Consider the following 15823-nt stretch of genomic DNA (forward strand, 5'->3'; position numbering starts at 1 on the left):
CCTATAAATGGTCTTATTTTTACGATTTAGTTTTAATCCAAATGATGCGTGTGCTAAGTGAGTGAACATCAAAGATCACACAACAGAATTGCGCGCGCACTCGCTCTCTCTCTCTCTCTCCCTCTCTCCCTACCGTTAAGTAACTTGTGCATTGTTTTACTTACTTGTTTTTGATATATCCGACCAAACTACAAGCTTTCCAGTGATGTCTGTGAGAAAGGTATATTCACTCGACAAGCTCGCGCATCTGCGCCGCCGCGTGCTCAATCCACTCAGCGTGCTTTGCTTATCAACTCGCGCACATCAGCTATACAGGCGTTAATACTGAATGTTTAACATTATATTCACTGCATACATATACTTCGTAGACATCCTTAATCTCTAATAACTCCATTCTGCTGTCTGTTGTCGATGTTTCTTTGTCTGAATATGGCACTTATCACATGCTGTGTGGTATCGGCATTTGGTATCGGGGCATTTTAACGACTACGAGTACAGGAGCTCAGTATCGGTCCCGATACCGATACCAGTATCGGTATCGGTGCATCCCTAATTCTAACACACTCAAACTGCAATAAGACCCTGTCAGTAGTTTTTCCTTTAAATCTAGCATTCTGAATGTGTGCAGATTCAAAGCCTAAAATAAATCACTGCCCCACTGAAGTCAATTGAACACACTGGAACAGCTTGGAAACACATTGTAATAGCCAGCGAGGCTGCAAAGCACAGTTTTAAAGAATCTGTCAGCTCCGCCTCTGTTCTAGGAGAAAACCTATCTTCTTACAGACTCACACAAGTGATAAATCACCGCCTCAACATTAACTGTGAGACCAAAGGGAAGAATGGACAAAGAGAGAGAGAATAGAGATGGAAACGGTTCCCCAAAAGGTCAAGAAAAGCAACTAAAATTGTGCCTCTAGCAAAGCAAAAAAAAAAATGTGTCTGTGTATATTACTTCTTGGAACGACAAGAGATGACTCAAATAACATTAGCAACACAACAGGCGACAAAGTCAGCTGGTATAATCATAAGGCAGCAGAGAGTTTAAGAACAAGGGAACAATTTTTGCATGCATGGAATTTTATTGGATTTCTCCTCCCCATGCAAAACAAATTAATTTACCTTGTATTTCAAGACTGTTTATATTAGCGCTATTGTGATAATTAAAGCTGGTTTTTGAGGAATCATGCTGCGAGTCAAGTCAATATCTGCTTATGTCAAGTCTTATGAAGTCATTCTAATAACACATTATTCAGACAACCATAGCTGTTAAATTACTGATAAGAATGAGCTCAAGAAATCACTCACTCATTTAGAGGCATTTTGAAGGAATTACATTTAAAGTGTATAATTCATCAATAAACAGAGTGTGTGCGCACTCTCTCTCACACTCAAAAATTCATTATTCCTTCACTTCCCACTCCAAGGGTCTATGGTCCAGACGCATCCATAAAAGCAAAAGCAACGCAATGCCACAAAACCATCACTGTGTCTGCACTATGGTTTCCTGGTCAAACTGATGTTCAATACCACCATTCAAATGACACAGACATTTGCATGAGCACACACACAGACCCATGAGCATATAGCGTGAGTGAAGATGTCACACTAGTAATGGCCTGGAGGCAAACCGTCATGGGTGTCGTATGTAGAGATAATGAAGAACGAGAGGGACACAGAAGTTTCTTTGATGAGGGCTGACCGTGATGTGCTCACTTCCATCCATATGCGTGCGAGTAGACAGATGAGTTATTGTCCACCGCTGGTAGATTACACACCACTCGAGCATTGCAAGTGGCTACAAAAACATATGCAAATGAGCCTCATAAATATGCATTTTATACAAATCACAATGTAAATGTGGTCCGTGGTTGCCTGTGGAATCACTGCCTGAACTTTTTGCCACAACTTTCTCATTGAATGAGTGGCGGGTGCCGCTGCGCCCAGCTTTCTGCGCCTGGCCTGACGCCAGCGCTCTTCTCCTCCTCATCTGCGTGCAGGAGACAGGACAGGAAGATAGCACTCCATTCTGTTTTCTATTTACCTTCCTCCCTCGCTCTGTTTGTCAGTGCCCTTGGCGTAAACATGCAAGGCTGTTTTTGAGTCCTTTCAGCAGGGGCTCCTGTGGTTTGGGATGAAGGAAATGTAATCCATTCCTCTTTTCTTTCCCTCGCTGCAGTTGGTCAGGCTGTTTAGTTTGATTTTCTACATGCTTAACCGCGTCACATTTCTTGTGTGAGTGAATCCAAGGCGTCTTGGTGAGCATGCATGACCGCTCCCCAGAAACTAAATCACAGTGACACTGGAAAAGTGGAAATAACCTGTGTGTTTACCACATTTACCTTCCTTTTTACTCTAAGAGGATGTTCCGTTCCATAGCACTGCGGTGACATGAATCGCTCTGACAAGATTCTCATATCACCTTCATTCATGTTAGCCGCACAAAATAAGATGACTTGTGAAGCACGTCCAATGAGAGTTTGAAAACGCTTATCTTGAAGGCGCTGGAAGAATGTGGGATGGCAAGAGCACAAAATGCTGGTGAGGAGGATCATAAGACAGCTGTAATTTCTTGTCTGCATCCCTGTAATGTTTGGAAATACAACACCATTCATTATCCTGAAAAACATGTGGACTTCTATAAAAGATGAATAAAGCTTAATACTCAGCTCAAGCATTCAGTGTCCGATTCGATTATTCAATGGGCAACAAATGAACCGTGCAGATTTATGAGACAAGTTTGATCATTCCCCTTGAATTTTATCAATGCTCATGATGAAAGACTCACTGGCGCCCTCTAGCCCACACTGCAGTTGTGATTTGTATGTGTACATCTGTGTGTGGGGAGGTACATTAAGAGGGATAATGGAGCTAAAAAGTCATGTTTCCATGGGAACGCATATAGATGTGTGAGTGGGTGGCAGAGGGACTGAAGCTTACTGATACAACGGAGATGCTTAATGCACAGAACACAGAGAAAGAAACTCACATACACATTCACAGATTGTATACACGAATGCAACTGCAGACATACACACTGCCGAGCTTCAATGCATCTGTTATATAGTATAGACATTCACAATTTTTAAACATTTGCTGAATGGATGCACTTGTGCCTGCAGAAATCAAAAGAGCGAAAAACATGTTAGTTTGTCTAGTCCGATGCTTACTGTCAAGGTGAATTAAAACCAACCTTGGCAACCCAGAATGCATAAACGTCAAAGACAAATATACCATGGTCTATCTCCCAGACAAACACTAAACGGACTGAAACCAAAGTCAACAGGAAGTTGACTCACCTCAAAACATGAGTACATTTCCTTCAAAAGAAAAATTCACTGTCCTAACAGCAAATGACAAGTATAGAGAATCCTAAAGTTTTCACGAGTGGATATTAATGGCATAGAAATGTTGCCGACATCCTGAACACAACTGGTAAATAAAAAAGCAAGTTTGAAAACCAGTGGAAGATGGAATCATTAGGGTAAACGTATCTATTAAGCTCACGTACCCATTAAGCACACTTCCATATTTGAGCTCAGATTATAAAAAGAAAAAAATTATGTATTATCATACTTGATGTCTTAACCAATTGATGTGTTTGCTACTACATACCTCCTGTAATCTCAAGTCAATCAGATCATTGCACACTGAGCTATGAGTCTCCATGTGTTCACACTGTCTGTCGGCCATTTTGAAAGTTGTCTGAAAACTTTCACCAAAAGAGGAGCCCTTTAAATGTGCTTTTTTTTTTTTTTAGATATTTAAGCCTTTTTGGGGGGGGGTGTTTCACTACTTACTGTATAATTAAGAGATTAATGTTTAGACTTTTGCATATTATAACCTGGAACTTGGATGTGGGAAATAATTACATTAGATCCAAAAGATAGTTTTAGCAACAGCGCAGATGCTACAGAACACAGTTAGCTGACTAGCTGTATAAGATTGTGTGCTACGCTAATATAACTTCACAGGCTTTACTGGCTTGTACTTTTACATCCATAATATAATAAATTTACAGTTTATTGCTGGTCTGTGGTTTTACACTGCTGTTATTTTTAAAGACTTCATATTATTGTAAGGTGAGCTTAAAGTGTACACTACTATGAAAATCACACAGCTACAGTGTGACATCAATAAGAAAAAGTATAATTTCATAGATATTGTTAATAATAGTTGTTCATATTAAAATATGTATGAACCTAATATATTACCTAGATTTGTTTTGCTAAATATTTGTCATTTTAATAAATATTACATGAAATTTATTAAAAATTGTTGCTGCTCCAATTAAGCTCAGTGTGCTCTTTAAGCTCTTCACATTGAACGTCTATATAAATACTTCATAAACAGACTTTAAATATTAACTGATGGTTGTCACTTTAAGTTAATCTTTATAAAATGGTTAAAATCTTATTTTCACAGCTTTAAGGTGACAAAATCTAGACGTAATTATAGTTTATGCCCAAAGATGAAAGAGGCATGTCTTCCATTCAAAGAAGGAGCCATCAGAAACCTGTCGTATCTGACCAGGAAAAAAGCAACTAAAGGTTGGAATAAACTACACAACTTTTAAAATTTGAACAGATTTTTAAAACCCCTGTGCATGATGTGATCCTCAGTCGTTTAGTGCATGATGGCTAGTTTTCCTGGAACACGATCATGTGACCCTAAAATCATGTCAACATGGCACATAATCTGCAACAAGATAAACCTACACTAATGCACCTTTAAAGGGTTAGTTCACCCAAAAATGAACATTAGCCCATAAATTACTCACCCTCAAGTCATCCTAGGTGTATATGACTTTCTTCTTTCAGACGAATCCAGTCGGAGTTATATTAAAAATTGTCTTTGATCTTTCAAGCTGTTTCATGGCACTCAGCGGGTGTTGCATGCATCAGTCCAAAAGAAGTTAAATAAAAAGCGCCCATCCATAAAAAAGTGTCTCACACGGCTCCGGGTGGTGAACAGTTTTTTTATTTATATATATTTTATTTTGTGTGTGTGTGTGTCATGTTGTCTTATTTTCGTCTCAAGCATGCTCTTCACTGACTCCGTTGCCTCCTTGATAAACAAGTACACTAGCTTTTGATAAAACATCATTAAGGGCAAAACCATTGTTTAGTGTGGTGAAAATGATGGCACAACTGTGGGACAGTTGTAACTAGTGTTGCAAAGGGGTGGAAAATTTCCGGTAAATTTCCGGAAACTTTCCAAAAATTGAATATTTCCGGAATTTACTGGAAATTTGCCCCCTTTTTGCAACCCTAGTTGTAACTTTTAATTGTTTACACAAATGTCAAAATAGTTTGTGCTAATTTAACTCTTTGTTTAGAATAAAATAGTTTTAAACATGTAATAATTAATATTTTTAAAAGTAGGGAATTCTACAAGATGAATCTTCATAGTTTTGCTGCACAGACTGAAAGTCTGAGTCCGCATTTGTTTATTCCAGTACAATATCTTGGCCCATGCATTGTAAAGTCAATTCAAGGAAAACTGGGCATCATACACTAAACGACTGAGGATCACACACTACCAGACTTTAAATTCCTTACGATCACAACAAACTCACACAGAAACATGTGCATTGCTGCTAGGAGATGCTTGACAAATGAAAACAATGTGTTCTAAAATCGATTGAGAATATTAAACATGTTTGATATCCTCTGACTGGATGGAATCAAAGTCTGAAACTAAAAAAATTCAGAGTCTGTGACCATCATACACTACGTGATTTTCTATGGAATCAGTCGACTCAAATCTGACTGGCTCTGACCTTTGGCAACTAGCATCAACTTCTCCAGGCAGTAAATCTGTGGAAAATCAGGGCAAAAGTCATGTAGCATATTCCAGCCTTAAGAGACTATAGATAAGTTGACATCCATTTAATAGGAGGCTTCATAATGAGGCTGGTTTCTGTGTTCATCCCCATGAATGAAATGTTTTATTGGTTTGTTTTGTTATTTGATTTTTGAATATGTGCTACTTAGCTGAACGTGGACTAGTCTAGATGTTGCAATGTGTTTGACTAACACTTTTGAGTGACACTATGAATATACTATAATTGATCAAATTGAATGCCTTGTTGCTTGATTTTAGTGTTTTGTTTTTTTGTGATTGACTTTGCACATTCAAATAAAATATTTTTCAATCATTCTTTAAAAAGGTTGTTTAAAATAAGCAAGAATTTTTAATAAAACATGATGTGAGCTTAATGGGAACAGGGGTGTGCTTAAAGGGTACACAAATGTACCCATTAAGCACAGCCAGACTTTTTGCATGTAATGATGTATATCTTAATGAAAATGCTTTTGTCATTTAAAATGAAATTAAATATTTAGGTCTGTCACGATTCGTCGATTTTATTCGACTATTCGATTTTTTTAAATCCTCGCCTTCATTTTGCTCGCATCGACTAACCGGCAAAATACCGGAAGTGGCGCATTTCACAGACGAGAATGTATAAAACACATTATTAGTCTGTTTTCCAAGGCTGCATTATATATTAAACCCATTTAAAAATCATAATTAAGCATAATTGTGAATTCACAAATGCTACGATTTAATTAAATAATTTTTTACTTTTGGATTTCATTTGGTTTAATGAAATATAGTTTAATAACATATTCTTAAGTAAAATTGTTTTGTTTTTTTGCGGAAAATTAATCATTTAGATTAATCGATTAATCGATAAAATAGTCGATAGATTAATCGAAATAAAAATAGTCATTAGTGGCAGCCCTATAAATATTTTTGTGTGAGAGATTAATATTTTATTTTAACATAACTTTTTGTACTGAAACTGATCTCTTGTGCACTAAAAATGACTCAATGTAGATTTTGGTGAGCTTAATAGGTACGTTTACCCTATATGACCTTCTTGCTTCATCTTTTCTCTCTTTTTAGCAAGAACAAGAAATCTTGCTTCAAACTCATACACGTTTGCTGACACTCTGATGCCACTTTAAAACTGAGATTTAAGGTGGACGTTTTAAATAGCGAGTTCACCTACAAAAGGAATAAGATACATATGCCTGCAGTGTTCGAACTATACCGTGGACTTTGGGGGAGCCCACTTGTTGTTTTTTTATAACGGGGGGTGTTAGTGTGCTTGCGCGGGGGCTTACAATGACTTACAAAGATACATAACAGCTACAAGTGTATGCACTACTTGCTTTATGCAAGCACTATATAGGATAAATCACTATACAGGATTTACCCTATTATACTTTATCGACACGAATTGATAGGTGAAACAACAAACAGCCACCCACAAATATACAAAATACAAAGCATCAGGCTGTCTTTGAGTTCACATGAACAACGGTTAAAGTAACTCGTCGTCAGGCTACAGAGGAATACCATAATTCCTCCGTTCAGTTAGACCTAAGACATCGAGAGTCACACAGACCTATAACAACACAGCCACAACACATAATTGCGAATAACATGCCTTACCTTAACACAGAATCGACCGGAGTCCAACGTTTATATTTTTTCTACGAATCTTTGAGTTAACATGTACTAAACATGAGAGTTTAAATCGCCGTCATGCATGAATTAATGATATTTTTGCAATTTTACACATAATAATCCACGATGATCACATTACACAAAACTGAAATTGCACGTCAAAATAACACATTGTCAATATTTTTTGAGACCCCCCAAAATTTCACAAATCACGTTTTCAGGGGAGCCCATGTCTTATTAAGGGGAGCCGAGCTCCCCCCCTAGCTCCCCGCAGTTCGCACCCTGTATGCCTGTCTGCAAGTTTCAAATAATTTCATGCATCTGAAACAAAACTAATTTATTATCCGTCACGCATGGCTTAGCAGAGGCAACTACAAAAGCCAGCATTAGGGGTGTTGAAATTAATCGTTTCTTCGATGCATCGCGATGCAGATGAGGACGATTCGTTGTCGGTTCAGTAATAGACCATAACTGATTATAACGTACTGGCGCTTTTCTGACGTAATTTGTTGTATATGTTTATATGCTTTGTTGCGGTAGCATACATTAGGCGCTTTCGGCTTGAAGCGCCGCTGCGCAGAATGGTCATTGTATGACCAAGTACCGCGAGAGCAATAAGAGAGCAGACGGATGGATCCTTATGCTTTCACGGTTGATGTCATACACTCATCCTGTGCAGCGCTGCTTCAAATCGAACGCACCTAATGGCAGAGGGAGGCGAGACGCGAGTGCGAGCAATTAAAAATGCTCCAACTACTTTAAAAGCCGACATCTAGGCACATTTCGGCTTTGATGAACAACCTGGTAAGCACGACCTGGAGAAGACACACGCTGTGTGTAAATCATGTCACGCGCAATAAAATATGTAGGGGGTAGGGATGGGCAAATGAAGCCTCGTGAAGCACTGAGGCTTTCCTCTGACTGTTTCCGGAAAAGATTCAAAGCTTCGAGTGTCTCGAAAACAGCGCCATCTGGTGGTTCATAAAAAATATAGCAGCCAAAAGCCTGTGAAAGACGCTCTGTAGGACGAGGCATCTACCACATATTCCACAGATCAATTCAAGTTACGTGCACAAATAAAAGCCTAACAGTGTGTGTGTGTGTGTGTTTGTGTTTGCTGAGTTTCTGATTAATTAATTTACCCATTAAACTGTGCCATTTAATACCAGTACGAATATCAATATGATGTAATAGAAGAATAATGTACTCATATGAATTGCATATGACAAATATTGAATTTTTCTGAAATAATTTGTATTCCGAACTTATATTCCGTGAATAAGTCCGAATTAAAACTTATTCGTAAAGTAAGATCTGGGGGATCGAACATTTCGACACGCAAAGTGAATCGCGCACGTGACTGGACAGAAAGTGAAGCTTCATTTGTCATTGGTCACGTGATTTCTATGACAATTAACAACACAACACAAGCTTCGAATCGAGGCTTCATCTGGCACACCCATTTATTCTCGACACAATCTCCGATGCCTCGGTTCAAACTAGCAGGGGGTAATTCCACTAACTTAAGAAACCAGGTCAGGTACCGTTCATATATCTGATTGCTTGTATTTATTGACAAAATTGTATAAAATTTAAAATTGAGGATGCAGTGCATTGTCAATGCATTGTGATATCGAATTGAACCGAATCGATGACATGATAATCGTAACCGAATCGTGAGACCAGTGTAGGTTCACACCCCTAGCCAGCATAGAGGGATGATTTCAATATAATCCTCCTGACCTAACCCATGGGAAGATCTGCACCAGAAATACTCTGTTCTGCTCTCTTTCCTCAGGTATATTACTGAAACTACACTTCGGAAAGGTCACATCATCAAGTTCATCGTAATAATGTTCCAAATTTGGAACATCCCAAATTCCCGTTCACAATGACGCTATACTGACAGATGCTAGCAGCATTCCTGCTGCTGGATGGCTTAACATTATTGGTGGGCTGCTTAACGGGCCATAGCTTTTGAAAATCTGATCATAAATGAGATAAATCACCAATATGACAAGGAATCAATTTTCTTGTTGCTAAAATGAATTGCAGAAGAAAACGCTTATATATATACAGCAAATTGCAGCAGCACATAATGTACCATCATGAACAAGGCAAACAATCATAACGCATAAAACGATTCAGAATGCAGACAACATCTGACATGGTTTTCAAGCAACTCTCATTGAAAACCAATGACTTTCAGTTGCTTTTCTGCCCCAAAAATTCTGTCAGTGTGAACAGGGCTTAAAGGAACACTCCATTATTTTTGAAAATAGGCTCATTTTCCAACTCCCCTAGAGTTAAACAGTTTAGTTTTACCGTTTTCGAATCCATTCAGCCGATCTCCGGGTCTGGCGGTAGCACTTTTAGCTGTAGCTTAGCATAGATCAATGAATCTGATTAGATCGTTAGCATCTCGCTCAAAAATGACCGAAGAGTTTCTATATTTTTCCTATTTAAAACTTGACTCTTCTGTAGAAACACTGCATGTAAAATGCATAGGACAAAAATGAAGGACTAGGGGTGTGCGATATTGACAAAAAATTATATCTCGACATTTTATGAGATTTTATCGATAACGATAATTAGACGATATTTTGCCGAGTGTGTTATTGTGCTGGTACCTTAAGGACTGCCGAAGACAGGTGACTCCTAATGTTTTTAATATTCTTCATATTCTGTGTGGTGATCAGTTCATACTGATAGAAATTAATCTTTTCCAATAAGTTTAAACTGATTTTTGCATTTTATGGGCATTTTTACCTTTATGTATTTTTTCTAAAAGTGTCCATTATCTTTTGAGTCAACTTCTTACATTTAATCAGGGAATTCGAATAAGAAGACATTTGGGCTGTTACCAAGCAAATTAAATCAACACAGAAGCTGCATCTGAAGTGGCATTTAGATGCATTTACACACATGTATTTTGTTTAATACAAGACATGAATGCATTTAACCTGCAATTACAAATGCATAAATAATGTTTTGATATATTAAACATAAAACGTTGAATACTGATATTTGAAATGATTTAAAACATGAAAAAAAAAAAGAAAAGAAAGAAAGAAAAAGCCGAAATTTGTCATTAAAACCGCCAGCAGGTGGCAGCAAATCGCTAAAAAAAATTGTGTTCAGAACCCTATCACACTTACGAGTTTACAGAGCAAAAAGGACCCGGCCTCATAAAATTGCTTATAAATCACTCATTATGCTATATTATCACCAAAGATTGGATTCAATCTTTTTGTCAACTTCTTTTCTTTCCATTTCATGGTTCAACAATATTTATATGCTCTGTCTTTTTGCTAAAGCATTTATTAGTAAACTTTTGTCTGCTTTGTGAGAACATGAAAGCCTCAATACCTATTGTCATAATATTTTGTCTAGAAGGTGTGATGAAAGAAAGAAGATGAAAGAAAGATTATTTTGAAGCAGGGTGAAGCCAGTTCTCGTGTGTGTGTGTGTGTGTGTGTGTGTGTGTGTGTGCAATTACGATATTATCGCAGACGATATATATCGCACACCCCTATGAAGGACGTGTTTGTTGCCAAGCTAACATCAATAGTGGAACGATAAGTCATAAAAACTGTTATAGTAACCCAGTTATAACAGAAGATTAAGCACATGGATCATTTGTTCCACCACACACACACAAACACGTTTTCAGCAGGCCGGTAGAGGAAAACAGTCAAGCAGAGTCTCATTAAGCACAACAAGATTACAGAAATTGATTTTTCTTCCTCTTAGATTCCTGTTGGCTATTGTGTCTTACCGAGCTTTTCAAATAGCACACATCTTTAGTCAAAGCTCATGCAGTTCAAGATCATTTTCCTAAAGTTAACTCATCAAACTGCTATTTCATTGGGTTATAGGTAAAGATAAATGCTCTCACAGTATACAGAACAACATAAATATATAAACTCTATGGAAGAGCTAACCAATTCATGGCTTATAGGTGCATTTATGAGATTATAGTTGGATGATATTATACTTTACATTTTGTGATGATACAAGCAATAAAGCCGTTGAGAAATGCTATAAATATCGCCATATGCGAGTATAATGTATTTATGCAAATAAAGTTAAACATACTTGTATATCAAACTTTACGTAAAGAGCTTAGCAATAGTAGTTACATTTTGCAAAAAAAGTCAAGAAGTTGAGTGTTGCTATATAGTATATATGGCTTTACTTGAGTGTAATGTATATATACACTGTAAGGATAATGTTGGATATAATACATATCCCAGTGCAATAATGCAGTTTACATGGCTTTATTAATTAGACGATGCCAATATATTGCCATTATTTTTACCATAACTGCATCAATTAGTAATCAAAACAGAGCAATTGGCAAACTCAAATACAGATGTTGTTGTCTTGGAGAGCAAAAGCAAAACCTAAACCTGATTAGCTGGTCCAGCCAATCAGCAACCTATAAGAACAGGGGGGCGGCTCTTCTTTGGAAAAGCAGACAGAAACAGTCATTCACCTGTTCCCAAACCAGTCATTCAGCCTCATGTCAACTGCTCCGAGTTCCTACTGAAGAGTGAACACACACTCTTACGTATCAGCCCAATCCAGTGGACTCTCATCCTAACAGCTATATTTCTAATATTTTATTAAGTTTCACTCTCATATCATTAATAATGCCATGTTTACATTCAATGCATTCCGTATTCCAATCTATCTCTAAGCCGATCTCTAACTACAGCCAAGAAGAAAAAGATTTTGAAAAATGTCAGCATTATATTCATCCTTGCTGATAGCACTGTGTTTAAGGTCTCTGAAAGCTCTCTGGGGGTAGAGAGACAAGCAGACTGTCACGCATTCAAGGCTGAAACGCCACTGGAACGCACTGAAATGATTAAGTTTCGTGTTTTATCACAGTCTGATGGTACTTGCTGTTTCTCCTTGAAACTCAGGGGCACTCCGACTGCAAAAGCATGCAATGAGTTCTTAAAACATTCATCTACATAAAACAACTCCTGACGTAACACCACCCACACTTTTAACAAACGGATGCAAAAAAAAAAAAAACGGCCATATTGTTGCCTCGTGGGTGCATGCAAATGCACACACATACTGGCATTCACCTATAACTTTAGTCTATTAAAATGCAAGCCATAATTGGCCAAATGCAGACACAATGTACACTCACAGTACAAAAGCCTTGTTTCTTACCAGCCTCTAAGAAAAAATTCCACTCAGTTCACTAAAACTTAAATACTTCATTAACACAATGTTCAATAATTCCTATTTCATATGCAGAAACCTCCAGATAGAGTCAGCGGCTGTGAACACTGTTAAGTCCCATTATGAATAGAATCCTTACTGAAATACCACTCACAAGCGTGTGAACTCCTCTGATTACTTTAGGTTCCAGTACAAACCCCACAGACTCACACTCTCAGCTGACAAAAGACATAGTTTATGTTTAAGTCAACTAGAACCTTTCAATTACAAGGTTTGCAAACAGCAGTGATGCGTTACTGACGATGATGCTCAAACTGTGAGGGCAGAGGACTGGTGACGTGTCCACAGGACAAACTGAACATCAGAAACATGCGTTAGATGTGTCCTCGGCTGTTCTATGCTGCATTGAGGCAGCCATAGGGGTTTGCAGATGTATTGCTTTGAGACACAAGACAAATGGTCAGCGGCTCCCTTGGAGACAGGATTCATTAGCTGCCCTGATTTAACATGTAAATTAAACTCTTGATAAGTTTCCAGTATAAACAATGCTGATGATAGATAGATCACATATGATAGCCGCTCATTCTCCACACTGTGCCGTCAGGTAAAGCGCGCGCGCTGAGAAAAAGCGCTCACGCACGCGACTCAGAGAGCAAGTTGCGCTCTCTAGTTAACGCTCTCGCGGCACAGCCGCGTGCCTGCAACGGGCTCTATTTGCTTTAGACTTTTAACAGTCCCATGCACGCTGTTTGTAGCGTTTCATCTCTGGCCAGCCATACAGAGTGTTTCCAAAACAGCGCGTTTGCGGAGAAACGTGCGTAAAATAATGAATATCATGCGAACTGCGTCAGCTCCACTTTCTATCATAAATCACGTCTTAAGCCTTGTATGATGAAACAAACTGAACAACATAATCTAAACGCGTTAAGTCACATAGCTCAGTACACGCTGAAAATCGTGTCATTTACTCAACCTCATGTTGTACCGAACATGTATGACTTTCTTCCATAGAACACAAGATATGATGTTAGGCACAATATTAGTGACTGACAGCCTCAGTCGCCATACAATGAAAGTTCCCGATGACGGAGGCTGTCATTATACCCAACATCTGCCAACCAGAAAGTAAAAGCGGTTTGGAACAACATTAGGGTTGAGCAAACGATGACAGAATTATCATTTTTGGGTGAACTATCCCTTTAAGAGTCGTATGAGCGTGTGTGCTTTTCATAAAGAACTACGCATTTTAAATTTGCAGTTTAAAACAGTCTCCATATGCTATTCTGTTTTAAACGTAACAGCTCCAGAGAGTAAAATCTCACACAATTCTGTAACGCACGGGTGCGGATGCTGCATTGCCCTCATCACAGTACGCCCTTATACTACATAGCAGGTAACACGCCTCGCTTACCTGCTCAAATAACCTTTCCCATGCGCTATTCAGTTAAATAACAACTTCAATATGTAAAACGCCAATCCCGTTATTCGGTTGTCCCGTGTCAAGCGCTTACCTGTTCTCGCTGCGGATTTCACCTCACCGCCGCAGTCGCGCTCACACTGCGGATGATGGGCACCTTCACAGGAATCCCAACTCACTCCACAAATACAGCCAGACGCCGTTTTAAAACACTTGGTTTGGTGGGTCTCGAGTATCACCGACACTTAATTTTATCGAAAAGATCCTCCGAGTTTAATCTCCTCAGGAAGAAACAACAGACAAGCTGCAGAATCCCATCAACGACTAAACCGAAGTGCTGGTGACCGTTAAAACTGCCGCTCGCTCTATAGTTTCCATCATGACGTGCTGTTTGACAGAATTTAAAGCGCGTTAAAACGGCAACTGGAATTCCGCGTGCAGCAGTTGAGGGACCGAACGCGCCGTGCGAATGCTCGCTGCAGTCAGAGCGGCTGTTTCGGAGTTTGCTGGTTCGCAGCTGACTCCCAAGTAACCAGAGGAGAGGCGTGAGTCAGTGGCTTTCTGCTGAGACGCGGCGACTGTCTTGTTTTACAAACCCTCCTGACTCGCCCGCAGTGACATCCCGAATCTGGCCGCTGATTGGGCTAATTGTAAAATCTCATTGGCTGCAATCAGCGCGCGCGGCATGAATGAGGCATATGCTGCACCCCAATGTCTTTTAATGTGTCTAGTATAATGCATGCATTACACCGTGGAACGGATTTGGGGGAAACATGGGTGAACACGGGTATTATAATACTGCGGACAGAATGATTTACGGATTTGAATATCTAATCGACAAGATGATTTGGAGATTAGGATGTAAACATGTAATACAAACATTATGTAAGGAGATTAGCTTTACACTCATTTATTTACGCTCATTATTGTATTCATCAGCGATTAATCAAAAGAAATAGATTCGTAAATAAATCAATCCAAGTGAGGACGTTAATTATACAAAAAATTATACAAAAGGAACTCTTGAAGTTACAATAAAAATTCTACAAATGTTTCATAGAATTACATTGCAGACTTAAAATATAGTCCAGCAGCTTTTTTATGACTTTTGACTGATTCTTGCATAACTTTCATTAACAATAATCTGACAATCTTTCCCACCTTGCTGTATATAAAAAGTAGGCTACTGGTTGGCATCATGGTATGCTTGATCCACTGCAATATTCCTGAACGCAAAGGTCTCAAAACACTGCCTCACAGCTCCACCTGCAGGCCCATACAGTACTGCATCCATATTCCATCTGCTAGCCTGCCACAGGCAGACCCTCATGCAATCCACAATCCTGGTTCTGAAGGACTCCAAACGCTATACATTTTGGCCATTCATTCCTAAAGACAATAATCTTCTGTAATTGTCTTGTGTTCATTCCTGTAGACAGCAGTCGCCTCAGATCTTGATGAATCTGAATTTAGTTTGTTTGTACAATGCTGAAATGTGACCCTGGACCACAAAACCGGTCATAAGGGTCAATTTGTTGAAATTGAGATTTATACATCATCTGAAAGCTGAATACATAAGCTTTTCACTGATGTATGGTTTGTTAGGACAATATTTGGCCGAGATACAACTATTTGAAAATCTGGAATCTGAGGGTGCAAAAAAAATCTAAATACTGAGTAAATCACCTTTAAATTTGTCCAAATGAAGTTCTTAGCAATGCATAT

The 15823-nt window shown here is 38.6% G+C and overlaps 1 protein-coding gene across 1 annotated transcript in view; it reads right to left on the bottom strand.

The window, feature by feature from the left end:
- LOC107690828 (plexin-A4-like) overlaps positions 1-14664 on the bottom strand; it is a 49374-nt gene extending 34710 nt beyond the window's left edge. Inside the window, exon 1 of the mRNA XM_016489251.1 lies at positions 14193-14664. The gene's annotated coding sequence lies outside the window, so the exon portion shown is untranslated. The remainder of the gene's footprint in view (positions 1-14192) is intronic.
- Between the last annotated feature and the right edge of the window lie 1159 nt (positions 14665-15823).

This window comes from Sinocyclocheilus anshuiensis, unplaced genomic scaffold, assembly GCF_001515605.1.
Source record: "Sinocyclocheilus anshuiensis isolate Anshui unplaced genomic scaffold, SAMN03320099.WGS_v1.1 scaffold641, whole genome shotgun sequence".
NCBI lineage: Eukaryota > Metazoa > Chordata > Actinopteri > Cypriniformes > Cyprinidae > Sinocyclocheilus > Sinocyclocheilus anshuiensis.